General features: G+C 46.4%; 1 protein-coding gene across 1 annotated transcript in view; it reads right to left on the bottom strand.

Annotated features, from left to right (window-relative positions):
- cpeb3 (cytoplasmic polyadenylation element binding protein 3) overlaps window positions 1-16,908 on the bottom strand; it is a 192,659-nt gene that overhangs the window by 50,882 nt on the left and 124,869 nt on the right.

Below are 16,908 nucleotides of genomic sequence, written 5' to 3'. Positions count from 1 at the left end.
GCACATTGCGATTTCGGCACATGTTTTCAGGCGTTACTGTCACAGCCAATTTGATTAACTTGATGGTTTCAGTAGTCAGATCATTTAAAAGATCAGAAACAAGAGTCCAAACATTAATCTCTGTGGAGCTGGAGTCAACAGTTTGCTCCAAAGTCATATTACATCATTATATAAGCTCACATGCATATTGTACAAGTTGGGGGACCAGAAAAATGGTAATCATTTAGTCTGAATCAAGCTCCGTATGGTGATGTAGTCTAAATGGATTCTGAGGTCAATTAAGTCTTCGTAATAGTTGTTGAAAGTCACTTTCCAGGTTACCTGAAGGCCAGTAACAATAGTAGGAAATAACTACATTTTGTTCTTGCTTTTGGGAAATAAAACTAAACAAAAAGGTAGAAGAACCAACAAATCATAACTGAACTAGAAGTATAGCACCTGAAGTGTGTTAGAAACTTCCCAAACTTTATAATAAATGGACAGATACACACAAAAACAAAGTGTTAGAATCAGTTTAAGTGCGTTCCCTCCCAAATGAACAGAGCAAATCATTGCCAGCCAAGGACTAGTCTACACATATTGGTTGGCATAGAACACTTATTGTACTACTGGGTACTACCAATCCCAGCCTTGACAATGCTTCCACTTATTCTCTTGCTATTCCCTAATTTCAGTTATATAATGGCATTTGGTTAGATATATTGGCCATGTTAAAAATTTCCCCTTAATGTCCAAAGGTTCGGTGGAGTTACGGGGATAGGGTGGGGGTGTGGGCTGCTCTTTCGGAGGGTCAGTGCACACTCTGTCATGATATGCAGATAATGATATACAGACAGGCAGCTAATGAACACAGAGAACAGGACATGACCAATGAGCAGGCAGGACACTCCGGGGTGGTATATCACTATAAAAGGCATGAGGCACTCCCACTCTGCCTCTTTCCAGCACGTGGCTAAGAGCTAGTCTGGTTCAGTCAGACAGAGTAACCACACTTCGGTTAGCAGAGAGTCGAACTCCGAGAACTGTGCTAACTGTGCTACTGGTTCAATAAATCAGATTAAACTAACTTCAAGGCCTGAAGTATCCTTTGGTTAAGCTGCATCCAGTTGCAGCCTGTGTTATCCCAGAGTACATAACACATCACACTCGATGGGCCAAATGGCCTCCTTCTGAACTGTAAGGATTCTATTTGCAGAGACTCACCCTCCATTTTGGCTATAAATAGCTTATTGAAATTAAATGAAATGAAAATCGCTTATTGTCACAAGTAGGCTTCAAATGAAGTTACTGTGAAAAGCCCCTAGTCGCCGCATTCCGGTGCCTGTTCGGGGAGGCTGGTACGGGAATTGAACCGTGCTGCTGGCCTGCCTTGGTCTGCTTTAAAAGCCAGCGATTTAGCCCAGTGTGCTAAACCAGCCCCTGCAGATATTGCAGAATATCCTAGAGAAAGGTCTGGGAAAGAAAGGCAGAACACAGTTTGAAATTTTAAATGAAGTGGAATATTGAAGGATTAAGTAAGATTTCCATATCTGATATTTACCTTCTGTTCAAATTTTACTTATAATATACCAAGTTTGCTGTTTATATGCACAACCTACCTGTCCCATATTTCTGACTTTGGTCATCGTGGGAATCAGGATTAATAAGCTTAGCAGACATGTCTGGCGAGGCAGTATTAAACCCAAGTAACCAATGGGGATTTCTGTCTCAGCAAAATTTTTATAAACTCAACTATTGCTTCAAATGTCAGCCTAAATGACACGGACACTACAGGTACACAACATTCCAACATGTGAGTAAAATTAATTTCTCCAGCATACAAATCAAAGAGCCTCCATCCCCCAACACGACACAATTATATAAAAGTATCTCCTTCAAAAACAACATTTTGTATCTATTTCAATTCTTACTTCTTAAACAGCCAACATTCAACCCAGTCAGATGGATTTAGTTTAAAATACAATATTATTGTTCAGTTGATTGACAATATAGTTATCAGTCATTGGTATTTATCCCATCAATTTCTCTTCTTAAAACTATGGTAGGCACCTTTGACATCTTACTTTTTTGAAGATTTCCATCTTTGTTTTGTGGAAAATATTCAGATATTAAATATTGAAAACATTAATTATTACTGTGTTCCTAAAAACCTTTTAAGAAAATGCTCACAATTGCCACTTGCGATTCACAGTGGGAAGGCAGTGGCACAGGGGTATTGTCTTTGACTGGCAATCCCGAGGCCCAGGGTAATGCCCTGCCACGACAGATGGTGCAATTTGAAAAAAGAAAAATCTGCAATTAAAAGTCCAATTAAGCCATTGCCGATTATCTTACTCCACATTTTCTGACTCACTCTCGCCACCACATACTCGCATTCACACAGTGGGTGAGGGAGAGTGAAGCTCGAGACTGGGAGTGAGCCTTGCTTACATTCTGACCCTCCCACACTCAGTGGTCTTTTTTATTAATTACTCTTTCTTTAAACTTAATTTATTGCTTTGCCACTGCTTTATTTTTGATTAGCCAATTGTTTCTTTTCTTAATATCACAACTTTTTTCGAAATCCAAACCTCATCTTTCTGAAATTTGCTCATCAGCCTTTCAAGAGAAGAAAATGGAAATGGGCTCCGCACCCACCCCACCAAGCAAAAGGTTTGGAGAAGCCGGACTTAGGAGGAAAAGGGCAGCATCACCTACATGATGTCCTCCAAGTCACACAGCATTCAGGCTTGGATATATATTGTTGCCCTTTCATTGTCATTGGGCCCAAATCCTGGCACTCCTTAACTAACAGCATTATGGGAGTTCATTCAACACATGGACTGTACAGGTTTTAAGAAGAAGCCTATTATCACCATTCCAAGAGAAACTAGTGAATGGGAATAAATGCTGATCTTGCCAGTGACACTTGTATCTCAAGGAGTTTATTTTTTTAAAACTCTACAATTAGCAATTAAGGTTTTCCCTCTCTCCTCGAGACTGCCTTGCCTCCACACTGCTCAGATGTATGAAGGAGGCAGAGAACTCACCTTACAGGGAAATTGTAAGAGTGCATTAGTGACCTTTTCATTACCTGGTACTTCGCTCTGGCTTACCAAAGCATAACCATTAAGGAATCACTTTGTTCTTCATGTAAAATTTTGAAGAAGTCTGGTCCCAAAGGCAGTTAATTTCTTTTCTTCCCTCTTCTAATTGTGAAATACCTGATACAAATTAGTTAGCCTGATTTAAGACATTTTGAAATAATGAGTTTCAAATGTGATGCAGTGTCTAATTAATTAATACAAATTAATTTGATGAAAATCATGTGGCCAGCAGGATCAAAGCTAAAAGGAGAAACACAGAAGCAGATTTGACATAAAAGCCCTTGCCTAGCTTCCAAAAGACAATTATTAGGAATTCATCACGGAAGTGTGCAAACGATGCAAAGGAAGAAAAGTAAAAATCTTCCTGATTCTTGTTCATAAGTTGGCAGAAGAAATGGTTCTAAAAATATACAGAGGGCACAACCCAGCATGTCCCAGCTCAAACAGATGATACTACGCCACGCAATTCAACCAGAATCTTGCCTACCCAGACCAGTGATTGAAGCATATGCACATTTTGCTGAGTACAAAATCTTAATAGGTTTGATGGATGACTAAACATCCTAGAACATGACTTTTGTAAGTTTACAAACAATAAAGATTTCTGTCACATCATATCCAGTGCGTGTGTATAACTAAAGCTCATCTTCATGAACACTACTTGGCTTCCTGCATTTTATAAAGAAGTGATCAACGAAACAGAGTGTTACTGGCAAAACCCATTTCTTCTTTGTAGTGTCAAAAAAACAACTGTAAGTTACATTGTGCAGAATAAAAGCACTTCAACATAACCGTACACTATTACTAAAGTCAGGAACACAGCATCCATGCTCGGTCTCCACTGATTGAGAAGACGGCTAATGCTGCATCAAAACTAAACATTACCTGGCTAATCTCACATTTCAACAGAAAACAAATGTGCAGTTTGTCACAGTGGGCAACAGGGGTTCTGCTACTCTATCTGGAGGAAAAACCTTTAACCTGCCCATCAGGAAAACCTTTCCACAGATCGTAGTCCTGCAAAACATGTGTTCCACTGCCTATGACAGAAACATTTCAAGAACACTTAAGTCACAGGTACACAGGGATATGAAAAATACAAATACTGCCTCTGCCTGGCTAATTGCCATATCAACCCTTCCATTGATATGTTGCAATTTTCAAAAAGTGCAAAGTCTAAAGGTCTTTGAGCGGCTGGCTGTGTTTATCTAGTAAATAGCTGCATCATGGAGAGGACAGTCAAAAGCAAAAACAAACCGCAGTTGATGAAACTAAAAGAAAAAACACAAAACACTCAACATGTCAAGGGACTGAGGTAGGGAAACAAGTTAACACTTATGCTGAGCTCCCTTGCAGCCAATGTCCACAATGTCCACTTCGCTTCATAGATTCGACCAGAAACAGTATGGAGGCAGCCACAGGGGCTGATTGGTGCCATAGGGAGCCTGCTAACAGCACAGCTCGATGCACTGGGACTTTGTCCCAATTGACAAAAAAATGAAAGTAAAAAAAGTCCCCACATTCTCTCTCCCCTACACACTCCCCATGCCCCACCCATGCCATCTCGCATGCCTCCAACCAACCCCCATGGCCACTCATACTTTCAGTGCCAACCTGTGCCCCATCTATCCACCACCACCCATGGCACTGAATATTCTCAATGCTAACCTAGGCCTCTCTAGTACCTGCATGAACCCTCATACCCTTCATGCCAACACATGCCTCACTACCCACTCCACTGTCTTTTATAGACCCCATGCCAACTTAGTACTAACTCATGCCAAACCACAGCTCCTTCCCACTATTACAACCCAATCATAGGCAAACCTCAGGATTCAAATTGAGATGAAATAAAATAAAGTTGTAAGTATCTATTACAGACTTCACTATATTCATAGAATCATAGAATCCTAACACTGCAGAAGATCATCGAGTCTGCGCTGACCCACTGAAAGAGCACCCCACCTTGGTCCTGTAACCCCACTCATCCCCGTAACCCCAACTAACCTACAAAAATATCTAATTTTGTTATGACCACTTGAAGCTGTCAATCAAACGGTGAACAAGGAGCTCCACCCTCACTGTAATAATGCAAGGTTGTGAAAACAGTCAACAGCACTAATCCTATAATGATATCCCTAGGCCCATGTCAAAACCAATGATTGATTCATCTTTTTTGAACTGCAGGCTATCTATATTGTGCCCAACATTTAAATAGCAGGAGATTTAAATGACTTGACAGTTGCACAGACCTTATCCACTGTTAACACAAAGGCATGCCTACTCTTAACAATTACGGAGGGGAATCTGGGCCTCACCCAAAGAACTTCACCAGGTTTAGACTTTTTCCTGAAGGTCCAAAGGCCACAAGTCGTATCTCAGACATTCTAATACTTAAAATTTCTTGTTTGAAGGTAGCTGCACTTTTGAATGTGCTACGGCCTTCATGAAATGCAGATGTGTAAAAAACAGCCCGCCCCTTTTCCCCGCACAAAAATGGTGGCTGCCAGTTTAAGGAGCGTGACTTCCAGATTCCAATACTGAACTGCCAAAAATTGAGACCATGGTTCCAGACCAGGGTGGTTTTGGTTATGATCGCGATTCCAGCCAGCATAGATTCCAGTAAGATTGCTACAAACCAATTTTGTTACAAACAGAAGGAAAATAAGAACAATTGATTGTGGTCCAGCAACCTTTTCTGGAAATAATTGCAAGGAAGCATTAAAATTTAGAGTAGAACCAAGTTAACAGGTTGCAGTTGACAAAGTGGAGAATTCCACCGCCAAGACTCACACGAATAATGATGATTTAAGATATAGGAGCAATCAGATTGTAGCAGCAAAGGGGAGGGATGGGAAGCAAACTGTTAAGCTAAAATAAAAAGTGGCAACTCATGCACCACTGTAAATTTTATGTCGCAGGGAATGACATGTGAAAACAGGGCAATAAGAACCACACAAGGGGAAGAAACGGATATTCAAATTAGGCCATACACGTGGATGGATTGGGGAAATCCAGAGAGTACATCAACTATAAACCCAGTTTCCTACTTCCTCCCCATATGTGCGGTGGAAAGCAGCACACGAGGCTGAAAACAATCTGAAAACAGGAACGAGAATTTCTTGTTGCATTTCAAATAGCAATTTTATTTGCTACAAGTCTTTCAAGGAAAAGCATTTTTACGAAATGTTTTGGACGCAAGTTTGTCATTCAGCTGACAAAGTGGAACACAAACACAGTGAAATATCTCTCCACACAAGATTTATCTCTGTTCTTCATGAAATGCATGTCCCATATGGAAAGATCGTATCCCTTTCATAGTAGGACTACAGAACCTGACTGACAGCAAGGGATATGCCATCCAATAATAATTGTTAAAGCCAATCCACGGAGGGTGCAATAAATGTTTTTGCTGAAAGCATCTGCTGTTGTAACAGACTTGCTTTGATTGCTTGATTAGATAATTTAGTTTGAAATTTCTGCTATTGTATTTTTCCATCAATGTACAGAAAATGTGGCAACGGCCATTGCGGAATTTCAAAATGTGTCAAGAAACCACATGATACAGCAGTCTTTGTCAGTAATCCAGATTGGCCCAGCATGATCCAGAAAGCAGCCAGCCCTCCCATGTTAATTAGTTGCCCGCGTATTTGGCATAGTTTGCCGTTTCATCCTCATGGAAACAAACTCTGGAACCTTGTTTCAATTTAACTGAGGTCACAACAGAAATCTGAACCAGATCTCCTAATTTCCATGGTTATAGCCATTTCAGTACTTGTACGAAGCAGGCTTCCATTGTGGTAATCAGCAACAACTAACCAGTCGTAAGCACAGAGATCAACTTTCTGTTTTAGTTGTCACTGATTTTCTCCACCTTCCATAATCAACGATTTAAAAAAAAAAGGGAACTCAATCAGATAAACCTAGAAAACGAGCAAGAGCTGACCAACAACTTCAAAAAACTCCTGACTCCAAAATACTAAGAACATAGAAACAAGTTCAGAAAAGACTAGTGTTCTAGGAAATATACCATGCCAATAATTTCCTTAATTTATCCACTAGATTGTTCTCTGGGTCCTTGCCCAACTCCTCCAATTTATTAGCTGCTGCCAAGTCACACACAATCATGACTTGGAACGACATTGCCCTCCCTTCATGGCGAGTTCAAAATCCTGGAACTCCGTCCATAATGTCATGATATGCAGAGACACACAATGATATACAGACAAGCAGCTAATGGATACAGAGTATAGGACATGTCTTGTCAAGAGGAAAAGGAAAGCGTATGTAAGGATGAGAAAACAAGTTTCAGTTGGGTCGCTTGAGGGTTACAAGGTAGCAAGGAATGAACTAAAAAAAAAGGGCTTAGGAGAGCTAGGAGGGGGTATGAGAAGTCCTTGGCGGGTCAGATCAAGGAAAACCCCAAGGCTTTTTACTCTTATGTGAGAAATAAAAGAATGACCAGGGTGAGGTTAGGGCTGGTCAAGAACAGTAGTGGGAACTTGTGCATGGAGTCAGAAGAGATAGGAGAGGCTTTGAATGAATACTTTTCTTCAGTGTTCACCAAGGAGAGGGGCTATGTTTTTGAGGATGAGAGTGTGATACAGGCGGGTATGGCTGGAGGAGGTAGATGTTCTGAGGGAAGATGTATTAGCAATTTAGAAAAACCTGAGGGTCGACAAGTCCCCTGGGCCAGATGGGATATATCCTAGGATTCTTTGGGAGGCAAGGGATGAGATTGCAGTGCCTTTGGCTTTGATCTTGGGTCCTCACTGTTCACGGGGATAGTGCCAGAGGACTGGAGAGTGGCAAATGTTGTTCCTCTGTTCAAGAAAGGGAATAGGAATGACCCTGGTAATTATTGGCCGGTTAGTCTTACTTCGGTGGTCGGTAAGTTAACGGAAAAGGTCCTCAGGGATAGGATTAATGACCATTTGGGAAGATGTAGCTTAATCCGGGATAGTCAACAAGGATCCGTGAAGGGTAAGTTTTGCCTCACAAATTTGATTGAATTCTTTGAGGAGATAATTAAGTGTGTAGATGAAGGTATAGCAGTCAATGTCATATACATGGATTTCAGTAAGGCGTTTAATAAGGTTCACCATGATCGGCTCATGAAGAAAGTAAGGAGATGTGGGATAGAGGGAAATTTGGCCAATTGGATAAGTAACTGGCTATCACATAGAAGACAGAGGGTGGTGGTGGATGGAAAATTTTCAGACTGGAGACCAGTTACCAGCGGTTTATCACAAGGATCAGTGCTGGGTCCTCTGCTATTTGTGATTTTTATAAATGACTTGGAGGAGGGGGCTGAAGGGTGGGTCAGTAAATTTGCTGATGACACCAAGATTGGTGGAGGAGTGGATGAGGTGGAGGGCTGTTGTAGGCTGCAAAGAGACATTGATAGGGTGCAGAGCTGGGCCGGAAAATGGCAGATGGAGTTTAACCCTGATAAGTGCGAGGTGATTCATTTTGGTAGGACAAATTTGAATGTGGATTACAAGGTCAACGGCAGGGTTCTGAGGAATGTGGAGGAACAGAGAGATCTTGGGGTTCATGTCCACAGATCTCTGAAGGTTGCCATTCAAGCGGATAGAGCTGTCAAGAAGGCCTATAGTGTGTTAGCGTTTATTAACAGGGGGCTTGAGTTTAAGAGCCGTGGGGTTATGGTGCAACTGTACAGGACCTTGGTGAGACCACATTTGGAGTATTGTGTACAGTTCTGGTCACCTCATTATAGGAATGATGTGGAAGCATTGGAAAGGGTGCAAAGAAGATTTACCAGGATGCTGCCTGGATTGGAGGGTAGGTCTTATGAGGAAAGGTAGAGGAAGCTAGGGCTTTTCTCATTGGAGCGAAGGAGGATGAGAGGCGACTTAATAGAGGTTTATAAGATGATGAGGGGGATAGATAGAGTGGACGTTCAGAGGCTATTTCCTCAGGTGGATGTAGCGTTACAAGGGGGCATAACTATAAGGTTCGGGGTGGGAGATATAGGAGGGATGCCTGAGGTAGGTTCTTTACTCAGTGTGGTTAGGGTGTGGAATGGACTGCCTGATGTGATAGTGGAGTCAGACACTTTAGGAACTTTCAAGCGGTTATTGGACAGGTACAGGAGCACACCAGAATGACAGGGAATGGGATAGCGTGATCTTGGTTTCGGACAAAGCTCGGCACAATATCGAGGGCCGAAGGGCCTGTTCTGTGCTGTACTGTTCTATGTTCTTTGTCCAACAAGCAGGCAGGACACACAGGCGTGGGATCGGACTATAAAAGACACGAGGCACTGACACTCCGCCTCTTTCCACTGATGAACATCTAGAGAGTCAGTCAAGGGTGTTGTTACAATCTCACACTTCCACCACGTGGCAAAGAGCTAGTCAGGTTCAGTCAGACAGAGTAACACACTTAAGTTAGCAGAGAGTCGAACTCAGAGAACTGTGCTGATTGTGCTATTAGTTCAATAAACCTGATTGAACTAACTTCAAGGACTGGAGTATCTTTCTGATCTAAGCTGCATCCACTGGCAGCCAGTGTTAGACCAGTATACCTAACACGACACAACAGCACTGTGGATGTACCTGCATGTGCTGTTGAGGTGGTGGAGATGAGCTGCCTTCCTTAAGAGCAATTAGGAGGGCCGAATATCATGGACCTTACTGACTAAACACACATATAATGAAAAAGCTTCATTTTGCACAGTCATCATCATTTGCACCAAATAGTAAAGTTAAATCATCTTTTAATGCATTTGATTTTGAGGCTACCCCCTCTTGTAGAATTAGTCACTCTACTAAGCACATTGGTGTTTGCCTTGAATATCGTTATTGGCTAATATCTGTGCTTTCCTGTTTTTACTGCAAACATTCCCAAACTCTGCAGCCTTTCTTCATAACTAGGGTGCCTAATCAGATTGCCAACATGCGACAGGGCAGGAGACAAGCAGGAAACTTAACAGACCAGTTAGCCCAGTATCTGTTATTGGGAAAATGCTAGAATCTATTATCAAGCAGTTAATAACAGGACACAAAGAAAAGCTTTTGAAAGTACCCAATTCTTTTTTTTCCAATTAAAGGTGAATTTAGCGTGGCCAATCCACCTATCCTGCACATCTTTTGGGCTTGTGGGGGTGAGACTCACGTAGACACGGGGAGAATGTGCAAACTCCACATGGACACTGACCCGGGGCCGGGATCGAACCTGGGTGTTGGGGACGTGAGGCAGCAGTGCTAACCACTGCGCCACCGTGCCGCCCCAACACAAAGAAAACTTTAATGCAACAGAGTCAACATGGATTTCTGACTAATTTATTAGAGTTCTTTCAAGAAGTGACACTCAACAGGAATATAGGAGACGCTGTACATTTAGTGAGAAGGTGCCTCAAAAACCCAACATCGTGGGCCAAAGGGCCTGTACTGTGCTGCACTGTTCTATGTTCTAAGAGCACATGGCATAGGGCAAGGGTTCCCAAACAGTTGTTCCCAGAATCCAGGGGATCTGTGGGAGTCTAGCTGGTAGTCCGTGGCAAGACGGGCATATTTGAAAATGCTGCAGAGCTGTTTGTTCAATCAGAGGTTCTGGAGAAATCAGCCTCAAAGTGAATGAGTGTGGACAGGAAACAGGACGTGCGGGCCTGAAACAGAACGCGGACCGTGGGGGCAGTGCAGGCCTCCGAGCAGGAGGTGAGAGGGCGCCAGAGCGGGGGAGGGAGAGAGGGCGCCAGAATGGGGGAGGGAGAGAGGGCGCCAGAGCGGGGGAGGGGGAGAGGGCGCCAGAGCGGGGGAGGGGGAGAGGGCGCCAGAGCGGGGGAGGGGGAGAGGGCGCCAGAGCGGGGGAGGGAGAGAGGGCGCCAGAGCGGGGGAGGGAGAGAGGGCGCCAGAGCGGGGGAGGGAGAGAGGGCGCCAGAGCGGGGGAGGGAGAGAGGGCGCCAGAGCGGGGGAGGGAGAGAGGGCGCCAGAGCGGGGGAGGGAGAGAGGGCGCCAGAGCGGGGGAGGGAGAGAGGGCGCCAGAGCGGGGAGGGAGAGAGGGCGCCAGAGCGGGGGAGGGAGAGAGGGCGCCAGAGCGGGGGAGGGAGAGAGGGCGCCAGAGCGGGGGAGGGAGAGAGGGCGCCAGAGCGGGGGAGGGAGAGAGGGCGCCAGAGCGGGGGAGGGAGAGAGGGCGCCAGAGCGGGGGAGGGAGGGCGCCAGAGCGGGGGAGGGAGAGAGGGCGCCAGAGCGGGGGAGGGAGAGAGGACGCCAGAGCGGGGGAGGGAGAGAGGGCGCCAGAGCGGGGGAGGGAGAGAGGGCGCCAGAGCGGGGGAGAGAGAGAGGGCGCCAGAGCGGGGGAGAGAGAGAGGGCGCCAGAGCGGGGGAGAGAGAGAGGGCGCCAGAGCGGGGGAGAGAGAGAGGGCGCCAGAGCGGGGGAGAGAGAGAGGGCGCCAGAGCGGGCGAGAGAGAGAGGGCGCCAGAGCGGGCGAGAGAGGGCGCCAGAGCGGGCGAGAGAGAGAGGGCGCCAGAGCGGGCGAGAGAGGGCGCCAGAGCGGGCGAGAGAGAGAGGGCGCCAGAGCGGGGGAGAGAGAGAGGGCGCCAGAGTGAGGGGGAGAGCGCGCGAGAGTGAGGGGGAGCGGGGGCGAGAGTGAGGGGGAGCGGGGGCGAGAGTGAGGGGGAGCGGGGGCGAGAGTGAGGGGGAGCGGGGGCGAGAGTGAGGGGGAGCGGGGGCGAGAGTGAGGGGGAGCGGGGGCGAGAGTGAGGGGGAGCGGGCGAGAGTGAGGGGGAGCGGGCGAGAGTGAGGGGGAGCGGGCGAGAGTGAGGGGGAGCGGGCGAGAGTGAGGGGGAGCGGGCGAGAGTGAGGGGGAGCGGGCGAGAGTGAGGGGGAGCGGGCGAGAGTGAGGGGGAGCGCGCGAGAGTGAGGAGGAGCGCGCGAGAGGGAGGGGGAGCGCGCAAGAGTGAGGGGGAGCGCGCGAGAGTGAGGGGGAGCGCACGAGAGTGTGGGGAACGCGCCTGTGTGAGAGGAAGCATGTGCATGAGGGGTGGTGCGTGTGAGAGGCAGAAGCTGTAGGGGAGGGGAACATGGGTGTGAGTGTGACAGAGAGAGAGGGAGGGAGATCTGTGTATGTGTATTTTTAAAAAAATTATTTTACGGGATGTGGGCGTCTCTAGTTAGGCCAGCATTTATTGCCCATGCCTAGTTTACCTTCAGAACGTGGTGGTGAGTTGCCTTTATGAACCACTGCAGTCCTTGAGGTATAGGTACACGCACTGTGCTGTTAGGGAGTTCCAGGGTGTTGCCCTCGACAGTGAAGGAGCAGCAATATCTTTCCAAGTCGAGGTGGGGACTTGGAGGGGAACCTCCAGGTGGTGGAGTTCCCAAGTATCTGCTGCTATTGTCCAAGATGGTAGTGGTTGTGGGTTTGGTAGGTGCTGCCTAAGAAACCTTGGCGAGTTACTGCAATGCATCTTGTAGATGGTGCACACGGCTGCCACTGTTCGTCGGTGGTGCACAGTTTGAATATTTGTGGAAGGGGGAGCAATCAAGCGGGCTTTGTCCGGATGGTGTTGACCTTCTTGAGTGTTGTTGTAGCTGCACTCATCCAGGCAAGCAGAACATTGAACATTACAGCGCAGTACAGGCCCTTCGGCCCACGATGTTGCGCCGACCTGTGAAACCACTCTAAAGCCCATCTACACTATTCCCTTATCGTCCATATGTCTATCCAATGACCATTTGAATCCCCTTAGTGTTGGCGAGTCCACTACTGTTGCAGGCAGGGCATTCCACACCCTTACTACTCTCGGTGTAAAGAACCTACCTCTGACATCTGTCCTATATCTATCTCCCCTCAATTTAAAGCTATGTCCCCTTGTGCTAGACATCACCATCCGAGGAAAAAGGCTCTCACTGTCCACCCTATCCAATCCTCTGGTCATCTTGTATGCCTCAATTAAGTCACCTCTTAACCTTCGTCTCTCTAACGAAAACAGCCTCGAGTCCCTCAGCCTTTCCTCATAAGATCTTCCCTCCATACCAGGCAACATTCTGGTAAATCTCCTCTGCACCCTTTCCAATGCTTCCACATCCTTCCTATAATGCGGCGACCAGAATTGCACGCAATACTCCAAATGCGGCCGCACCAGAGTGTTGTATAGCTGCAACATGACCTCATGGTTCCTAAACTCAATCCCTCTACCAATAAAAGCTAACACACCGTACGCCTTCTTAACAACCCTCTCAACCTGGGTGGCAACTTTCAGGGAGCTATGTACATGGACACCGAGATCTCTCTGCTCGTCCACACTGCCAAGAATCTTACCATGAGCCCAGTACTCAGTCTTCCTGTTATTCCTTCCAAAATGAATCACCTCACACTTTTCTGCATTAAACTCCATTTGCCACCTCTCAGACCAGCACTGCAGCTTATCTATGTCCCTCTGTAACTTGTAACATCCTTCCGCACTGTCCACAACTCCGCCGACTTTAGCGTCATCTGCAAATTTATTCACCCATCCTTCTACGCCCTCCTCCAGGTCATTTATAAAAATGACAAACAACAGTGGCCCCAAAACAGATCCTTGTGGTACACCACTAGTAACTGGACTCCAGTCTGAACATTTCCCATCAACCACCACCCTTTGTCTTCTTCCAGCTAGCCAATTTCTGATCCAAACTGCTAAATCACCCTGAATCCCATGCCTCTGTATTTTCTGCAATAGCCTACTGTGGGGAACCTTATCAAACGCTTTACTGAAATCCATATACACCACATCAACTGCTTTACCCTCATCCACCCGTTTGGTCACCTTCTCAAAGAACTCTATAAGGTTGTGAGGCACGACCTACCCTTCACAAAACCGTGTTGACTATCTCTAATCAAATTATTCCTTTCCAGATGATTATACATCCTATCTCTTATAAACCTTTCCAAGATTTTGCCCACAACAGAAGTAAGGCTCACTGGTCTATAGTTACCGGGGTTATCTCTACTCCCCTTCTTGAACAAGGGGACAACATTCGCTATCCTCCAGTCTTCTGGCACTATTCCTGTAGACATAGATGACTTAAAGATCAAGGCTCAGCAATCTCCTCCCCAGCTTCCCAGAGAATCCTAGGATAAATCCCATTCGGCCCAGGGGACTTATCTATTTTCACACTTTCCAGAATTGCTAACACCTCCTCCTTATGAACCTCAAGCCCTTCTGGTCTAGCAGCCTGAATCTCAGTATTCTCCTCGACAACATTGTCTTTTTCCTGTGTGAATACTGACGAAAAATATTCATTTAGCACCTCTCCTATCTCCTCGGACTCCAAGCACAACTTCCCACTACTGTCCTTGACTGGCCCTACTCTTACCCTAGTCATTCTTTTATTCCTGACATATCTATAGAAAGCTTTAGGGTTATCCTTGATCCTACCTGCCAAAGACTTCTCATGTCCCCTCCTGGCTCTTCGTAGCTCTCTCTTTAGGTCCCTCCTAGCTAACTTGTAACTCTCGAGCGCCCTAACTGAACCTTCATGTCTCATCTTTACATAAGTCTCCTTCTTCCTCTTGACAAGTGTTTCGACTGCTTTAGTAAACCACGGTTCCCTCACTCGACCACTTCCTCCCTGCCTGACAGGTACATACTTATCAAGGACACGCAGTAGCTGTTCCTTGAACAAGCTCCACATTTCCATTGTGCCCATCCCCTGCAGTTTTCCTCTCCATCCGATGTATCCTAAGTCTTGCCTCATCGCATCATAATTGCCTTTCCCCCAGATATAACTCTTGCCCTGCGGTATATACCTATCCCTTTCCATCACTAAAGTAAACGTAATCAAATTGTGGTCACTATCACCAAAGTGCTCACCTACCTCCAAATCTAACACCTGTCCTGGTTCATTACCCAGTACATGACTGATTTGTGCCTTGTTGATGGACAGGCTTTGGGGGTCAGGAAGTGCGTTACTCACCGTAGGATTCCTAGCCTTTGACGTGCCCGGGATGGCACAGTATTAATGTGGCTAGTCCAGTCCAGTTACTGATCAATGGTATCCCCCCAGAATGTTGATTATTGGAGACTCAGCTATGGTAATGTCATTGAATGTCAAGGGGCAGTGGTTAGATCCTCTCTTGTGAGAGATGGTCATTGCCTGGCTCTTGTGTGGCACGAAATATAACTTGCCACTTGTCAGCCCAAGCCTGGATATTGTCCAGGTCTTGCTGCATTTGGACATCGACTACTTCATTATTGGAGGAGTCACAAATGGTGCTGAACATTGTGCAGTCATCCACAAACATCCCCAGTTCTGACCTTATAATGGACAGGCGGTCATTGATGAAGCAGCTGAAGATGGATTGAATGAGGTCAGGAGCTGAGTGACCCTGGCTGAACCCAAACGGAGTGTCCATGAGCAGGTTTTTGCTGGGTAAGTGTCGCTTGATAGCTCTGTTAATGACTCCTTCCACCACTTTGCTGATGATGGAGAGTAGACTGATAGGGCGGCAATTGGCTGAGTTGGATGTGTCCTGTTTCTTGTGTACAGGACACACCTGGGCAACTTTCCACATTGCCGGGTAGATGCCAGCGTTGCAGCTGTACAGGAACAACTTGGCTAGGGATGCGGCAAGTTCTGGAGCACAAATATTGTCAGGGCTGATCAACTTTGTAGTAACCAGTGCCTTCAGTTGTTTCTTGGATATCACGTGGAGTGAATCGTATTGGCTGAAGACTGGTATCTGTGATGCTGGGGACTTCCGGGCGAGACCGAGATGGAACATCCACTCGGCATTTCTGGCTGAAGATTGTTGCGAATGCCTCAGCCTTGTACTTTGCACATATGTGCTGGGCTTCTCCACCATGGAGGATGGGGATATTTGTGGAGCCTCCCCCACCAATGAGCTGCTTAATTATCCACCACCATTCACGGCTGGACGTGGCAGGACTGCAGGGCTTCGATCTGAAGCGTTTGTTGTGGAATTGCTTAGCTCTGTCTATTACTTGCTGCTTATGCTGTTTGGCACATAGGTTTTTCGATGTTGCTCCTGGCCTGCTCTCCTGTACTCTTCATTGAACCAGGGTTGATCCCCTAGCTTGGTGGTAATGGTAGAGTGGGGGATATGCCGGGCCATGAGGTTGCGGATTGCGGATGAATACAATTCTGTTGCTGCTGATGGCCCACAGCGCCTCATGATTGCCTAGTCTCGAGTTGCTAGATCTGCTCGAAGCTGTCCCTTTTAGTACGGTTGCAGTGTCACACAACACGATAGAGGGTATCCTCAATGTGAAGACGAGACTTTGTCTCCACAAGGACTGTGCGGTGGTCATTTCTACCGATACTGTCATGGACTGATGCATCTGCAGCAGGCAGATTGGCGAGGATGAGGTCAAGTATGTTTTCCCCTCTTGTTGGTCCCCTCACCACCTGATACAGGCCCAGTATAGCAGCTATGTCCTTTAGGACCCAGTCAGCTCGGTCGTGGTGGTACTGCCAAGTCACTCTTGGTGATGGACATTGAAGACCCCCACCCAAGCATATTCTGTGCCCTTGCCACCCTTAGTGCTTCCTCCAAGTGGTGTTCAACATGGAGGAGTACTGATTCATCAGCTGATGGTGGCCGGTACCTTGTAGAGTGTGAGTGAGAGTGAGAGTGTGAGTGAGAGAGTGTGAGTGTGTGTGAGAGAGAGAGAGAATGAGAGTGAGAGTGTGTGAGAGAGCTGTGTGTGTGCAAGAGGTGTACGTTTGAGCATATGTGAGAGAAGGTGGTGTGTCAGGGAGAGAGAGGTATGTGTGTGTCAAATATGAAAATCAGCTTTCCAACTTATCTCCTCCCATGAAAGATTACAAAAGGTAAGTTTTATATATTTTT

This window comes from Scyliorhinus torazame, chromosome 16, assembly GCF_047496885.1.
Source record: "Scyliorhinus torazame isolate Kashiwa2021f chromosome 16, sScyTor2.1, whole genome shotgun sequence".
NCBI lineage: Eukaryota > Metazoa > Chordata > Chondrichthyes > Carcharhiniformes > Scyliorhinidae > Scyliorhinus > Scyliorhinus torazame.
Note: the sequence above shows the minus strand (reverse complement) of the source record. Positions and strands in the feature narration are given on the sequence as shown.